The 15,649-nt window shown below is 35.3% G+C and overlaps 1 protein-coding gene across 1 annotated transcript in view; it reads left to right on the top strand.

Moving 5' to 3' along the window:
* Window positions 1-15,649, top strand: part of Cfap299 (cilia and flagella associated protein 299) — a 488,707-nt gene that overhangs the window by 356,165 nt on the left and 116,893 nt on the right. The gene's annotated exons all lie outside the window — the stretch shown is intronic.

The following is a 15,649-nucleotide window of genomic DNA, read 5'->3' as shown; positions in this document are numbered from 1 at the left end:
CTTCACTTAATATGATTTTTTCTAAGCTTTCCCTTTCCTTAAAATGGGGGGGGGGTGTTGTTCTTTCTGACAGCAGCAAAGAATTCCATTGTGTATAAATACCACATCTTGTTGATCCACTCATCAACTGAGGGGCATCTGGGTTGTGAACCTTTATGTTTTCTTGCAAGTACTAGTTTCCTATCTACTCCTTTTTAACAGACAAACTAGTGCAAGGCCTTAGGTTAGGACTTGTCTCCAAAAACTATTTTCAGTCTTCCTCTTCACATAAACCAGTGAGCCGCAACGTAGTTATTCCCTCCACATTTTTTTTGCCAGTCCCTGGGTCTTGAGTGCTGTCGTTAGGTTTTCCTCATACCACTTGAGCCACAGCATCACTTCCGGGTTTTCTATGTATGTGGTACCAAGGAATCAAACCTGGGTCTTCGTGCATGCTAAGGCAAGGACTCACTAGGCCAAACTCCCGGCCCTCCTCCACATTTCTTATTTTGAGATAACTAAAATATTTTGAGCTAATTATTGATTTACATAGACTTACAAGAAATAACAGTCCACATGCAAGTTTCCTCACCTTACAAAACTATAGCACAATTTAACAGGCAGTGTATTCACGTTGTTGTAATACATTATCAGTCACGGATTACCTCAATCTTACTAAATTCATCAGTGCATGTATATTTGGTTCTTTGCAGATTTTTTTCAACATGTATACATTAACCCATACATCTTTATTTATATGACTTTGCCCAGATGCTTTATCTATAGAAAAACACCTCCAAAATTGAGCTACAGAAGAGATAAAGATTTCACCTCTGCATCACGTGGCACATAGCTAAAATTTGAGTTAGGCAGTATGATTGTGTCTTTGGTTAGCATTGCCATATCTCAGAAAAATTCCGTTGTATTTGAGCTCTTCTCTGACATCTGAATGGGTACTGAATGAGTTTATCTGAATCAACTCCTCTAATACATTCCTTAATTATGCCATAGTAATTTAGGGATTTGTACACTGTTTTTCATAATGATTATGACTGTCTGTAATTCTACCAACATGTATCTAGTCTCCTTTTCTTTATCTAGTACTGTTTCTTGTATTATTTGATGGTAGCCATCTTCACAGGTATGAAGTGATATCCCATTGTAGCTGTAATTGACATTTACCCAGTGATTAGTGAGGATGAAGAATTTCTTCTATACCTATTGATCCTTTTTAATATTTTTGGAAAAATGTGCACTCAGGGTCATAGTTCATCATTTGATTTTTTCCTACTGTTGAGTTGTATGACTTCCCCATAGGTTTTGGGTATTAAGCTTTTATCAGATACATGGTTTGAAGATAATTTTCCCAAGTTTCTCTTTTTTCTTTTACATTTTCTGTGGCTCCTTTACTATGGAAAATCCGTTTAAAGTTTTTTTTTATTTTATTTGGTTTCTGTAGTTTTACCTTTTGATGTGATATTGAAAAATATTTCCTAGGCCAATGTTGAAGATTATTTCCTTTATGCTTTCATCTATAAATTATATGGTTTCAAGTCTTTTAATAATTTTGACTAAGTTTTTCTATATGATATAAGGTAAGCATCCTATTTTATTCTTTTGCATATGGAATCTGAAACCATTCATTGAAGAAACTGTGGTTAGGCTTTCATGGATATCTATGTAAAACACCCCTTTACCCCCCTTACCAACAGTATCACATTTACCACCGCCTGTGAAATAATATGTTTTCTAGTCATCAAATGTAGAATTATTGTTTCAGAGCATTTGTACTATTAGTCATTTTTTTCATTTCTAGACCATAACATTCTGAGACCACATTCTAATTATTTCTGGCAACTTGTTCCTGGATTCACGTACTGACAACCCCAAAACATTTACTAACTACAATCTGTAGAAGTTTGATATTGTAGATCCTTGGGTAGACAAATTTGTTTAATAACTAAATAGATATGTCTTCTTAGGAGAGGATCACAAAGGCTCAATAGCTATGTGCATATTATCATATAAAATTATGTTTATAAAATGACCTCCAAGAAATGAAAACAAGCAATTTTCTGTTATTTTTCTTTGTTCCCCCCATCACTGTTTTTGATTTCTGTACCTTTTGTATATAAATTTATCTGATTGTAGGTGGGTAAAGAGTAGAATGGTGGGACAGAGGGAAGGTGGCCAAGCTCAGCAGTGATACTCACTAAACACTATGTTTAAATGAACTATACAAACTATGGTGGAGGGCATGAGGAGGGAAAAAAATGAGAGAAAATGAGAGAATGAAGGAAGAGATGAGACCTCATAATAAAAATGTATTCAGTACCTGACTTACCTAACTGTATACCCTCTGTAAATCACCTTGGCAATAAAAATAAATAAAGAAAAGTAATATGGTCTATGATAAATAAGATCAGAAGTAGGCAGAATGAATTCAGAATAGAAGTTTAATCTATTTAGACATAATTACAGTTATTTATTAAAAGTCATATGTTTTTTTCCTTACTGATTAGTAGACAATAGTTTCCACAAGATTTTTTTCATTGAAATAGTCTATAATTGGTTCATCAACATAGAAAGTTTCCTGCTTCATATACAGCAAAAGTATTTAAGTGAAATAAAATATTATTTTTAAAGTAAAATTTCTTGAATCTGGCAATCAAACTCTCTGGTAAAGCCAGGCAGACCAGTTTTTAAAATACTTATTAGTTTCCTTTTTGATGTGAGGAAGGGTTTCTATGTAGTTTCCACAAATGTTGCCATTTGGTATTACTATTGTCTTTAAAGCTATATAGCCAATAAACAGGTTGCCCTGAATCCTGATACAGGTGTTAGGTTGTTATGAGTAAAATACATTTTCTATTTGGTGGGGTACTGGTTCTGCAGAAATAACTGTGATACTACAGGCTGTTTTTATGCCATGGGTTTAAAAGGTTAGCCTTCGTGCAATTAAGTCATAGTTTAGTGTAGAAAGGAAGTAAAGAAGGGAGATATTAACATCATAAAAACATTGCTATCTAAATTATCTTGACTGTTGGATATAGCAGATTAAAAAGTGGTGATTTGTAATTCTATATATAGCCAATAGACCAAGAAAGTTTGAATTTCAGATCAATAAAGCTACAAAGACAAATTGCCACATAGGTGCTTTGTTAGTGATTAAACATGAAATGCTTTAAAAGCTGATGTCTAATTATGGACTATAGTTATTTTGCGAGCATTAATAAAAGCTTGACCAAACTTAAATTATGCTCTCTCCAACTTTTTAAAAGTCAAATGAAAAAAGTCAGACCTCAACCAATTATAGTAACAGTGCTGTGTAGGAGGTTTGCAAATATATGATACATTTTGACAGCTGTTTTTTATTGGAACCCTTTCAAGACAATCACTAAAATATTTTGGAATGCTTAAAATGAGAGGATACTAAATTTGTAGCTGTGCCTTAGCCACTAGAGGCCCCAGAGTTTGAAAGGGTTTTTGGTTTCTCCCATGCTACTAGTTCTTCAATTCTGCCACTTTCTGGAACATGGATTTCCCCAAATCATGTAAATTATTTAAATTCAATCCTCTACTATTCAAAAAAATTGGTGGGCTGGGAGTTTGGCCTAGTGTTAGAGTGCTTACCTAGCATGCATGAAGCCCAGGTTTGATTCCTTGGTACCACATACTTAGAAAAAGCCAGAAGTGGTGCTGAGGCTCAAGTGGTAGAGTTCTAGCCTTGAGAAAAATCCAAGGACAGTGCTCAGGCCCTGAGCTTAAGCCCAGGACTGGCAAAAAAAAAAATGGTACCATTTGTGCAAAGCAACGAGTCTTTTTGACACACGTGTTCAATAAAAATAAGCTTGTCAGTATAAAATAGGCATGATGATAATATTCCCAAACATACAAGCAACAGAGGGTTGATTAGATGCAAGAAGGAACAAATGAAGATTTGCCATGAATTCTTAACTGTGTCAATATCAACAACAGGTTAGTATTGTCCTACCTCATGGTCTGTGCACTCAATATAACTATAAACACATATGAATAATCTCAATCTTTCTTTAATGATTGCTCTTGTTGTGTTGCATATTCCTAGGCTTTATTTAGAATTAGATTAATCAAAATACCTAAACTATCTTTTCTTATCCTTCCACCCATCATCTTTATTTCACTCTACTTCAGTGCCCTTTGGCTAACCTGTTACTGCCCAGCTGGATTCCCCAGCTTCTGTGAAGCACCTGAGTCTAAGGCTTTCTTCTGATTCTCTATTATTTGCTCTGGGAAAAATATTCCTTCAGCCAGGCTGCACATCCTGAACAAGCTCAAAGGAATGATGGTCAGCAACCGGAAACCCAAATTTTACAGAAACATCACTCCCAGGCCTTTTTCATGCTAGTTATTTGCATTTGTTAGAGCTGCTGTACCAATACTTGATGAAACAAGACCTAAACTATTAACAATTTTAATTTTAACCTAGTTCTAGACTTTGACTCTGTTCTTCAGTCTTTAGGAATATCCAGTATGTATAATTTTCTTTTTATTTCTTCCTACCTGAAAAAAAATTGTAAAATCTCTCTGCCCCAGATACAGGATCAGTTCCTTCAGGACCTTACCACCACATCTCTAAAAGAAGTTATGTGATGTCTCTTGCTCTTGTCGCCAGCTCTTTTATGTGTATGCTTCTGATTCAAATGTCAATATTTACCAAAATCACCCATATATGCCTTTTACATTATAGGTTCCTTGGACCTTTTGCCTGAGTTTCTGATTCAGTATGTCTGAAGTATATTCTTGACTGTTTGCATTTCTAAAAATTTCCTAAAAGTGTGGATGTAGGTAATGCAAGGATTAAATTTTAGATGCAATGTTCCAAGTTTTCGTTAAACATAAAGGCATAGGCTACAGGTACCCCATTTCACTGGTAAATGTTAGAGGGCAAATAAGTTGGTTTTTTTCTGTCTTTATAGGTACTTATAGTGCCTAAGCACAAAGCTTGACATCCAGTAAGCAATCAGTGCTGGAAATTAAAACATTTCAGGCTTAGATACCAGGTAGAAACAAGCCCAAGTCTACTTATTACTAGTAATTAGTTGAACTTGGATTTGAATAACTTGTTTTGCAAATGTTACCTGTGAAGCTTGTGTTTTTCTCATATCCATTGAAGGATTAAAAATCAATCCTAATCACATCTTGTTATTTTGAGAAATTAAATTGCCTTTATTTACATAGGTGTATACATTTATTTGTGGTGTGTGTGTGTGTGTGTGTGTGTGTGTGTGTACATGCCAGAGTTCACATGTGTAGGTGTGCTCACACAGCAGCATGTAGTGATAAAGTGCAATGTGGGGGCTCATTAGTTAGTATATCTCATATACTTAGCAATTAGCATTTTGTGTGTGTTTTTGTTTATGTGTGTGAGCATATGGGGTTTAAAATCATATTATATATATATACATATATATAGTCATGCTAGCTAACTTACTTGGGTGGGGCACAAGGGAATCAGAAGAAAATCTATTATATAGAGGAGACAGGAAAATATATAACAGGGCTCTGAAACATAATTTTCTGTGGCAATTGGAAAGTCTTTGTTTATTAAAAGTGGTTTGGGGTTAGACAATATGTTCTTGAATTTTTCAAAGATTTGGTTTTCGTTGGAATGGGTTAGCCTTTAAATTAAGTGTGGTCGACTTAACATAAACATCTAATATTTTTTCATCTCCTCTATGTGCCCACCTCAGAACATTGCTGAGTCATTTAAAGGTTGCTGAAATAGAGCTCTTGAAAAATGGTTAACATACAGAATGAGGTTGCATTTTCATATGAAGATTTTTATATATGGACAAACTAGGTAATAAAAAAATTTCATGTTTCCAGGAAAAAAGTAAATGGCTATTATGTGCCTAAATATATACAATTGTCTCTATTCTGACTAGGAATAGTCAAGAAGTAATGTGCACGAGCCCACTGTGGTTTGGGACTTCATCTAGGCTTTTTAAAAAATGTTTTTTCACTTCAGTCCTGAATACTGAGCCTGCCTTTGTAAATAAACATCTTCATCCTATCCTAAAATGGAAAATGCCAAGTAGAAACTGACTCAAGATTCAGGTGAATGTATGAAGGGAAAATATTTTAGAAAGCTCTACCAATTTTAATTGAAACCCAATCTATCTACTTTAGATAACATATTAATTTGGACAAACATTAATGCTGAAGAATATTTCCTGATATAGAAGTATAAGCTGGCTTTACTTACTAGTCTGATAAATTACTCTGTTCCTATAGATTGTTCAGTGATTTTTTGCCAACTGAAAATAAAAAATGAAAACACTATTAGCACTGATTATGTTTCAGTCTCTATGACGCATATTGACATATTGAGATACTGTTCACATGACTTATTTATTTATTTACTGGTACTAAGGTTTGAATTCATGACCGCTCACCTGATTAATTGGCACTATACCACTTGAACAAAACTTTCAGTCCAACTTTTTATTGATTATTTTGGAGAAGGAATCTTTTTTTTTCTTTTTTCTTTTTTTTCTTTTTTTATTGTAATTAATAAAAGGGTTACATGATATTTGCCATATGGAGGGTGCATTAATTCACATACATTGATACCCTTTCACATGTCTTGGTACCCTTTACCCTCCCACCACCCCCACTCCTCACCTTTTTCCCCCCTTCCCTATCAAATTTCAAATAAACAAATACAAATAAATTCAATATATCAGATAACAAAGTGAGGTACTGTAACAATATGAGATACCCAAGGGACAACAAAGGAGATGAGAGATAACATAGTACATTAATGACAACAATCATTCATTATATGGCTTTTGTTTCAATATCCTGGAGGTCCTTTCAATTAGCTTCATACTATATGGCCTTATGTATCAAGGTTTTGCTCTATTGCAGATCTCTGCTAGTAGAGCCCAAGGTTTCTACTGATTATGACAAACGAAGGAAACCATTGAGCCTAAGTTCCTTTGAGTATGGCTTACTTCACTTAATAGGATTTTTTCCAAGTCTTTCCATTTCCTGACAAATGGGTCGATGTCGTTTTTTCTGACAGCAGCATAGAATTCCATTGTGTACAAATACCACAACTTGTTGATCCACTCATCAACTGAGGGACATCCAGGTTGGTTCCATATCTTTGCTATGGTGAATAGTGCTGCAATGAACATTGTTGTGCTAGTGGATTTAGTATGCCCTAGATTCTGGATGGTTGGGTAAATGCCAAGTAGTGGAATTGCTGGGTCATAGGGGAGTTCTACATTTAGCCTTTTGAGGCACTACCATACTGCTTTCCATAGTGGTTGAATGAGTTTGCACTCCCACCAACAGTGTAGTAGTGATCCCTCCTGGCCACATCCCCTCCAGCATCTGTTATTATTCGTTTTCCTGATCCTGGCCATTCTAACTGGAGTGAGGTGGAATCTTAGAGTTGTTTTGATTTGCATTTCTTTTATGACCAGAGATGTTGAGCATTTCTTGATGTGTCTATAGGCCATTTTTGTTTCTTCTTCAGAGAAGACTCTCTTTAAGTCTTTGGCCCATTTTTTAATGGGATGGTTGTTACTTTGGAGATTAGTTTTCTAGTGATTCAATTTTTTGAGTTGTTGATATATTTTAGATATGAGGCCTTTGTCTGTTGTTTGGTTGATGAAGATCTTGGAGAAGGAATCTTAAGGACTTTTCTGCCTGAACCAGCTTCAAACTACAATTCAAGTTTCAACATCCTGAGTAGCTAGGATTGCAGGCATGAGTCACCCTTCATCATTCACTTGGTTTATTTTTGTCACTGCTTTTGAGATAAGCTAATAAAGTGCAGAATAGGAGATTACTTGAACCTCTGGGAGGAAGACTTGGGACCAATCTTGTCTGCAGTCTAGAGCTGGCTACATTTCAACTAAGCCTTTCATATGGGAGTCTATTCACTTGCTCATGTATTTTAAAGCTATTTTTAAGCTTTACTAAAGTTACTAAGGATGGGTGTTCCAAAAGCCATCTATGTTCTGTGAATCTAAAAAATATCCTTTTTTAAGGGGAGGCAAAAGGACAAAAGGGACAGGGAGCAAAGGACAATTCCAAAAAAGTTCCTTTTACTGAGTGAAATCTATGAGTTACCCATCCATCATGCATGGATTTTTATTTTTAAACAAGTATTTCTTTATCATGTGCTCCAAAATTGTCTTCTATGAAATAAAATTCAGATAAAATAGAAAATGAATTGTCTATCTTTATTATAAAACTAATTGTTAAGCTTAACAAGAAATACTATGATAGAATTATGAAAATAGATTTCTGACTAAATTCACATATATGGGAAAAAATAAAATCCTGTATGATTCATAGTAACTTCATGAATTGTTCTTTTTCTATTGTTCTGTCTGATTGATGGTTAACAAAAGAAAGCATGACTAGTGAGCTACTGTCCTTTGTGGATTGTAAGTGTATGTTTCTCAAATTCCATACTATTATGATAATATCTGAGAAGGGTTGGAAAATAGGCAAATACTCTTTCACAGAGGAGAGCTTCCAGTGTTCACAATAAGGGGTTCAGTAAAATATCGACCCATTTTTCCCAGAGTACTCTGTTTTTTTCACACTGAAGCTCCTGCAAAGTTCCCCGAAAATGTAATCCTTATGTATTTTATTTATTTTCAGCTAATTCAAGGCAACAATATTTTGCAAGCAAGTTTTGAAGTCAAAGAAACATGGTTTTATTTCTTTAAAGGGATTTTTTTGTTAGAGCAGGAAGCTACTAATTAGCATAGAGAACAAAACACTAAATTTTTCAAAACATGATTTAAAACTTCCAAATTAATTTTTCCACAAGTTGTTTTAAAAATGGTTATCTTAGCCATCATTTTAATTCAAATACTCAAAAACATTCTTATCTCAAATTTCTCACTTGTCTTATGAAAGAAATTGAAGTCTGGGATTGCAGGAATGGAAAGAGGGAGTAAAAGCTAACTTTAAATGTATTTAAAAGCAGAGGTTTTAAGATATTTAGGCTTAATCATTTTGAGGCCTGGCTTTACTCACAATATATGTTTTTAGAAGTGAATGAGTGATTGGAGTTGTGGTATAGATGATTAGCATTTTGTTTGTTTTTCACTTTTATTCCTATTCTAATGTATTTCATTGTATAACTAATAGAGTTATGGGTTTTCTGATGCATGCTGTCAGTGTGACTACATTATTAATTGCCATGAGGTTGGTCTTTGGTAGTCATCTTTGAACATGAGGGCGGATCCCTGCACCACCTTAGGAAAATTCCAGATACCCTCCACTCCTGCCATCCAAAACAGTCTTTGATATTTGAAACCTACAACATATAGAAGTCGATCTGGAAAATGTATTTGTATTTGACATGAGCCCCACCCACTGTAACTTCTTTTTCTTTCTATGTTCCATCTTTTCTCATGGAAAGATTATAACATATATTACATGGCCTTCATGTAATATAGGAATTCAATGCCAACCTGATGATAACAAATTCAATAATTTAGAAAAATCCATAATAAGAGGTTAATAGGCCGTATGTTTCAGAAGAGTTGACATCTGTAGTATGCCATTTATATTATTTGTTTGTATAAATATCAGTACCTCTTTTTTGTTTTGGGATTTTTTTTTTGTCAGTACTTGGGCTCAGGGCCTGAGCAGTGTCCTTGGGTTTTCTAAAGACTAGAGCTCTACCACTAGGCCAAACTCTTGGCTCTCAGTAACTCATGTGTAATGATGTTTTTATTCACTTTAGGTGACAGTATGCAAACATTTTTTCTTCCTTTCTGTTTTTGGTGGTGTTGTGTTCTTGTTTTTAATTCCAGTACTAAAGCTTCAACTCAGATCCTGCGTGCTGTCCTTTAGCTTTTTTGCTCAAGATTGATGCTCTACCACTTGGGCCACAGTTTTACCTCTGGTTTATTGGCAGTTAATTGGAGATGGGAGTCTCATGAACTTTCCAACGTAGGCTGGCTTTGATCCATGATGTCATCCTCTAATGTAGCTAGAATTATAGGCATGATCTATCAGCAGATGGATAGATAACATTGTTCTGGTATCTACTAAAAAGTTAAATAGCAAGGATGCTGATATGAAAGGTATATTTGGGTGATGGGGATGGTATGTCTTTGGGCTTGATGACTCTGTTCTAGAGCTTTTTTTGCTCAAAGATAGTGCTTAATCATTTGAGCCACTGTTCCATTTCTAGCTCTTTGGTAATTAATTGGAGATAAGGGTCTCATAGACTTTCCTTCTTGAACTGGTATCAAACTGTGATTCTCAGATTGCAGCCTCCTAAGAAACTGAAATTACAGGTATGAACCATTGGACTGAATAAAAATAGCATTTATAAAAAAAAAGCATAAAGTGGCATGTATAAACTATGCTGCTGTCAGAAAAAACGACATTGACCCATTTGTTAGGAAATGGAAAGACTTAGAAAAACCCTATTAAGTGAAGTAAGCCAGACTCAAAGGAACTTAGGCTCAATGGTTTCCCTCGTTTGTCATAATCAGTAGAAACCTTGGGCTCTACTAGCAGAGATCTGCAATAGAGCAAAACCTTGATACATAAGGCCATATAGTATGAAGCTAATTGAAAGGACCTCCAGGATATTGAAACAAAAGCCATATAATGAATGATTGTTGTCATTAATGTACTATGTTGTCTCTCATCTCCTTTGCTGTCCCTTGGGTATCTCATATTGTTACAGTACCTCACTTTGTTATCTGATATATTGAATTTATTTGTATTTGGTTATTTGAAATTTGATAGGGAAGGGGGGAAAACAAGATGAGAGGTGGGGGTGGGGGGGAGGGTAAAGGGTACCAAGACATGTGAAAGGGTATCAATGTATGTGAATTAATGCACTCTCTATATGGCAAATATCATGTAACCCTTTTATTAATTACAATAAAAATATTAAAAAAAGAAAAAAAGGTTAAATATTTAACTCAATCCCTTATATATTCTGCATGCTGGAGCCCAAATAATTTTTTTTCAATATTTACAAATCTAGTCAGTGCTGGAGGCTTACTTAAAGGAAGATTATTGTTACTAGTATGCACATTGATACTATTTTATTCTATAAAGATATTAAGGACATCTAGGATATGTGGGGAAACTCATATCCTATTATGGGAGATGAGTATATAGTAGAGATTACAATGTACTTTATTAGGGGAAAGTACTAAAAAGGAGAGCTAGATAGATAAGATTATAGAAAGGAAATAATTGAAAGACAGTATAACATACTTTTATGAGGTTGCTAAAAAGATGACAAATAGAGGAGGTTTTCACAAAAGAGATTAAGGAATGTAGAAAACTTATTCTGACAGATTACCATCTTCAAAAGGTTAAAAATACCTAGTATAAGTAAGGATACATATTCATATATCTGTGCTACAAAATAGGAATATTTCTTACCAAATCTACAATGCCTTCTTATACCACTTAAAATAAAACTCTTTTTTTCTCTTATCTGTAAGACTCAATGACTTGATGTGGCTAATTTTCAGATCAAAAGATTTAAAACACTTGGCCACCATGCTTCACCAAGTTCTCTTGAAGCCTAGAATCATTTTTATTTCATGTCATTAATGCCAAAGGAAGTCTCACAACTGAATCGAATTCGTGACAAAAGGGTATACAGTATAATGCCTACATTGCAAGTCCAGGACAGCATATAGTGTGCAAAAAACAGTACTTAAGAGATTAGAGCTAATAAATGCCCTGCTTAATGGCTAAAAAAAAAAAAAAGAAGAAAGAAAGAAGCCTGATTCTGCCAGGTTGCCAGTGGCTCATTCCTATAATATTAGCTACTTAGGAGACTAAAATCTGAGAATTGTGGTTCAAAGCAAGCTTGGGAAGGAAAGGCTACAAGAATCTTATCTCCACTTAACCAGCAAAAATCCAGAAATGTAGCTGTGACTAAAGTGGTAGATTGATAAAATTGAACACAAGTCTCAGAGACAGGCTCTGAGTTCGAGCTCCAGGACCAATACACACACACACACACACACACACACACACACACACATACACACACACAGTGGAAGTCTTAATCTACACAAGAGTTTCATATCAGAGCAGGGTGATAAAAATCATAATCCAGCCTCATTTAAAAGAAGTTGAAGAGAACAGTAAAAGTCTAACCAAGAGGAAGATTACATTTATTTTTGCGTTACTCGCCAATAGTAATATAACATGATTGGTAATTTAAAATTATCTCGCAACTATGTTTAAAAAAAAAAGAGAAAAAATCCAGGCATAGTGGCTCACACCTATAATCCTAGCTACTCAGGAGGCTGATATCAGAGGTGGAAGTTCAAAGCCAGCCTGGACACTAAACAAGTGAGACTCTTATCTTCAATTAACCACTAGAAAATGAGAAGTGGGGCTGTGGCCCAGGGTTAGGGTGGTAGCCTTGAGCTGAAAAGCTCAGGGACAACACTCAGGCCCAGGGGTAGGGCGGTAGCCTTGAGCTGAAGAGCTCAGGAACAGTGCCCAAGCCCAAAGTTCGAATCCCATGATCCACAAAAAAGAAAGGAAAATAGGGGCTGGTGTCATGGTTCAGTTGGTAGAGCACTAGCCAAAGAGTGAAAATGGATGCAAATGCACCAAGTTGGAGTCCTAACTTCAGATAAGCTAAAAAGAAAAATATCAAATATTAATTTAAATTATAATGCATTATATTTTAGAAATAATATATACAATTCCTTTTATTTGGTTTAAAATTTATAAAACATTTTTCGAATTTTTATTAAAGTAGGCTAACCTGATATTTACTATCTTAAGTGTTCAATTTGATGATATGTCTAAGTGTGCTGCTGCAACAAAAAGTCACAGGCAATAGTTTAAAACAATAAGATATTTATTTCACTTAGTGTGAATGGAAAGTTTAGATATTTAATGTTTGATGAGGACTGCTTTTCTATATTCCCATATTGTGGAATAGATGGCAACCAAACTGGAACAAAAGTTTTGGAGGACCAGAAAGGCAAATGAACTAATCGCTGTCTTAGTTTTTTGTTTTATTTATTTTCATTTTCTTTTATTTTTATCTTTTGGTCTGGTAATGAGTACATTCCTTTTGGGTCGTGTCACCCCTTCCCTGCTGTCTCCCAGTTTCTCCCTCCTGTCCCCACCCACGATTAGCATTTTCAACATAGTGTTTAGTGAGTACCACTGCTGCGTTTGTTTTACCCCATGTCCCTCTATTTTTGTGCCCCCCCTTACTCTCTCCCAAACAAAAATAATTTTTAAAAAGTCTATCTGTCTGCTTGCCTATTCAGTTAAATAAAAAATAGATGGGACCTATTTGGGAATGGAAAAGAATTAACTCTGTTTTGGATATGCTGGCATGATTTCAGAAATGAGTATGGGCCAAGCAGTCGGGGTAGTAATTAAGAGACATGAGTATCATCAGAAGTCAGTAATACAGAGAGCCTGGGGAGCAAGATAAGATCCCTAGAGAATAACTATTAGGTATACACAGGAGAGCCAAATGAGTAGGTCATTGATATGGTAAACATGATAATATATGGCCAATCTGTAATTCTTAGTCTCAATAGATGGCATTTTCATGAGAAAATTACTAAGATTAAAAATTTGAGAGGCATTCAGATCTCTTCCTTTTCATTCTACAGTCACATTCAGTTAGCACTTATACTTCTGGAGATGAACCCTAAAACTATTTTATATAAGTTAAAGTTTTAATAGGCAAATATTCAAAAGTTGATAAAATAGCTCGGTTCCAGTAGCTCACACTGTAATCTTACTTACTAAGGATGCTGAGATCTGAGGATCTTGGTTCTGCCCAGGCAGAAATGTCCAGGAGACTCTTCTCTCCAGTTAACCACTAAAAAGATGGAAGCAGAGCACCAACCTTGAGTGAAAAAGCTAAGGGACAGTATGCAAGCCCCGACAGTATCCAAGCACAACACACACACACACACACACACACACACACACACACACACACACGCATAATCTTTCCATTCTGATAGTGAAATATTAAATTAAATATCTTATTTTAGCTTGAGATTTTTTTCTCAGACGTATAGATGTCCAGTTTGACGAAAACCATATATTTTCAGAGCTCTTCTTGGTTTTTGATGAAACTCCTAAATGTAGAAGGACTCTGGAATTCATAGATGATATTCTGCTACCCTGGATGACCTTTGTAAGGACACTAGTATGCAAAAGCTACAGGAGTGAAACCTGAAATACCAAACACAGTTATGTGGTGTTGATCAGTAACTTATTTCCCTCCAGAATAACTATAATTTCAAGAAGGAATGTTGAACTTAATTTGAATTCAAACATGTGCCTCCAAAAATGCCCTAAAATATTTTCTTAATTCTGACATGCCAGATGTATTGAGTTCCATGAAGAATAGTTCTCTGATTTTAGTGTTTGTTACATAGTCAACCATAATGCATTTCACTGCATATACTGTGATCTCTGTCGTCCCATAATATAAGCACTTTTAAAGCTGCTAACCTGCTAGTCCATGTGTTGCACATGTTAGACATTAACTAATGTGATTTTTTTCAAGCATCTCGTACATGTGACACATTTAGGAACAAATGCCTGCGAAGGTCTTGATTCTGAAAGCCACAATTATAGGTTAGAACCTATTCTCCCTTTTTATATGTGGTTCCGTTTTAATGTGGTCACAGTACACGGTCACATGATTTACAATCCAATGAACTAACCAGGGGCTTATGCCTCACATAAGCATTATAAATTCAGATGCATACCTTCCAGATGCAAAGAAAATGCAGGGACATTTTCATAATGGATTATTCAGATCATTTTTTGGGGGTTGGGAGTAACTGGTCCAAAGCATAAACAGCTTTTACATATGGCATCCATAGCTCTAATGCTATTTTGTCAGAAGTATTCAGATGAAGCAAAGATGTCCTTGAGAAAGACATTAAATAAAATAAAATAAAAGAGGCCAACAAAGTATATATAGATGCAACTGTCAAATTTAGAGTAAACCTTTTTGCCTCTAACCACATTTGCAGCAGAATTCTTCTCGCTAATTGCAGGCTACTTCTGCTTTGCATGGAGACATCTGTACAGTGACACACCCTATAATTATACAGGAAGGGATCACTCATGATTTTGTTGATAGTGTATTATAGCTAAATTCTTTGGGGGTGGGAACAGGAAAACTGCATTGTTTCAATCTAAGGAAAATGAGAAAAAATTCCAAGAAAATACAGTTTTCCAAAAGATAAACCCATGCAAGTCTTCCAAGATAATGCCCTTAACTAATCACAGAATTCCTTTAAATTTCTGAAAGAGAAAGTAGGAAGGGAAGAAGATAATTTGGACAGAGGCAAGGTTATTCCCACTAGCGTGTTTGAAATAGGATCACCACCACCCTGGGCCCTTATGATTTGCTGCAAGAGCCTCTGAGTACAAAATCCCCCTGCTGCCTTCACTTAGCACCTTCTTCATTCTGTCCTGATCACTAACCAGTGGTTCAACCTTCTTTTACTCTGTTTCCATTATATTACACATCCTCTCAAAAGTTTAATGACTCCCATTCTTTCAGAACAAAGAACAGATGTCTTACACAGCTTCTGCAAGCTTCCAAAGCTGCCATCACCATCATTTCTAGCTGTACCCCCACTGATAATGCAGCATC

This window comes from Megascapheus bottae, chromosome 13 (genome assembly GCF_031878675.1).
Source record: "Megascapheus bottae isolate mThoBot1 chromosome 13, mThoBot2.hap1, whole genome shotgun sequence".
NCBI lineage: Eukaryota > Metazoa > Chordata > Mammalia > Rodentia > Geomyidae > Megascapheus > Megascapheus bottae.
Note: the sequence above shows the minus strand (reverse complement) of the source record. Positions and strands in the feature narration are given on the sequence as shown.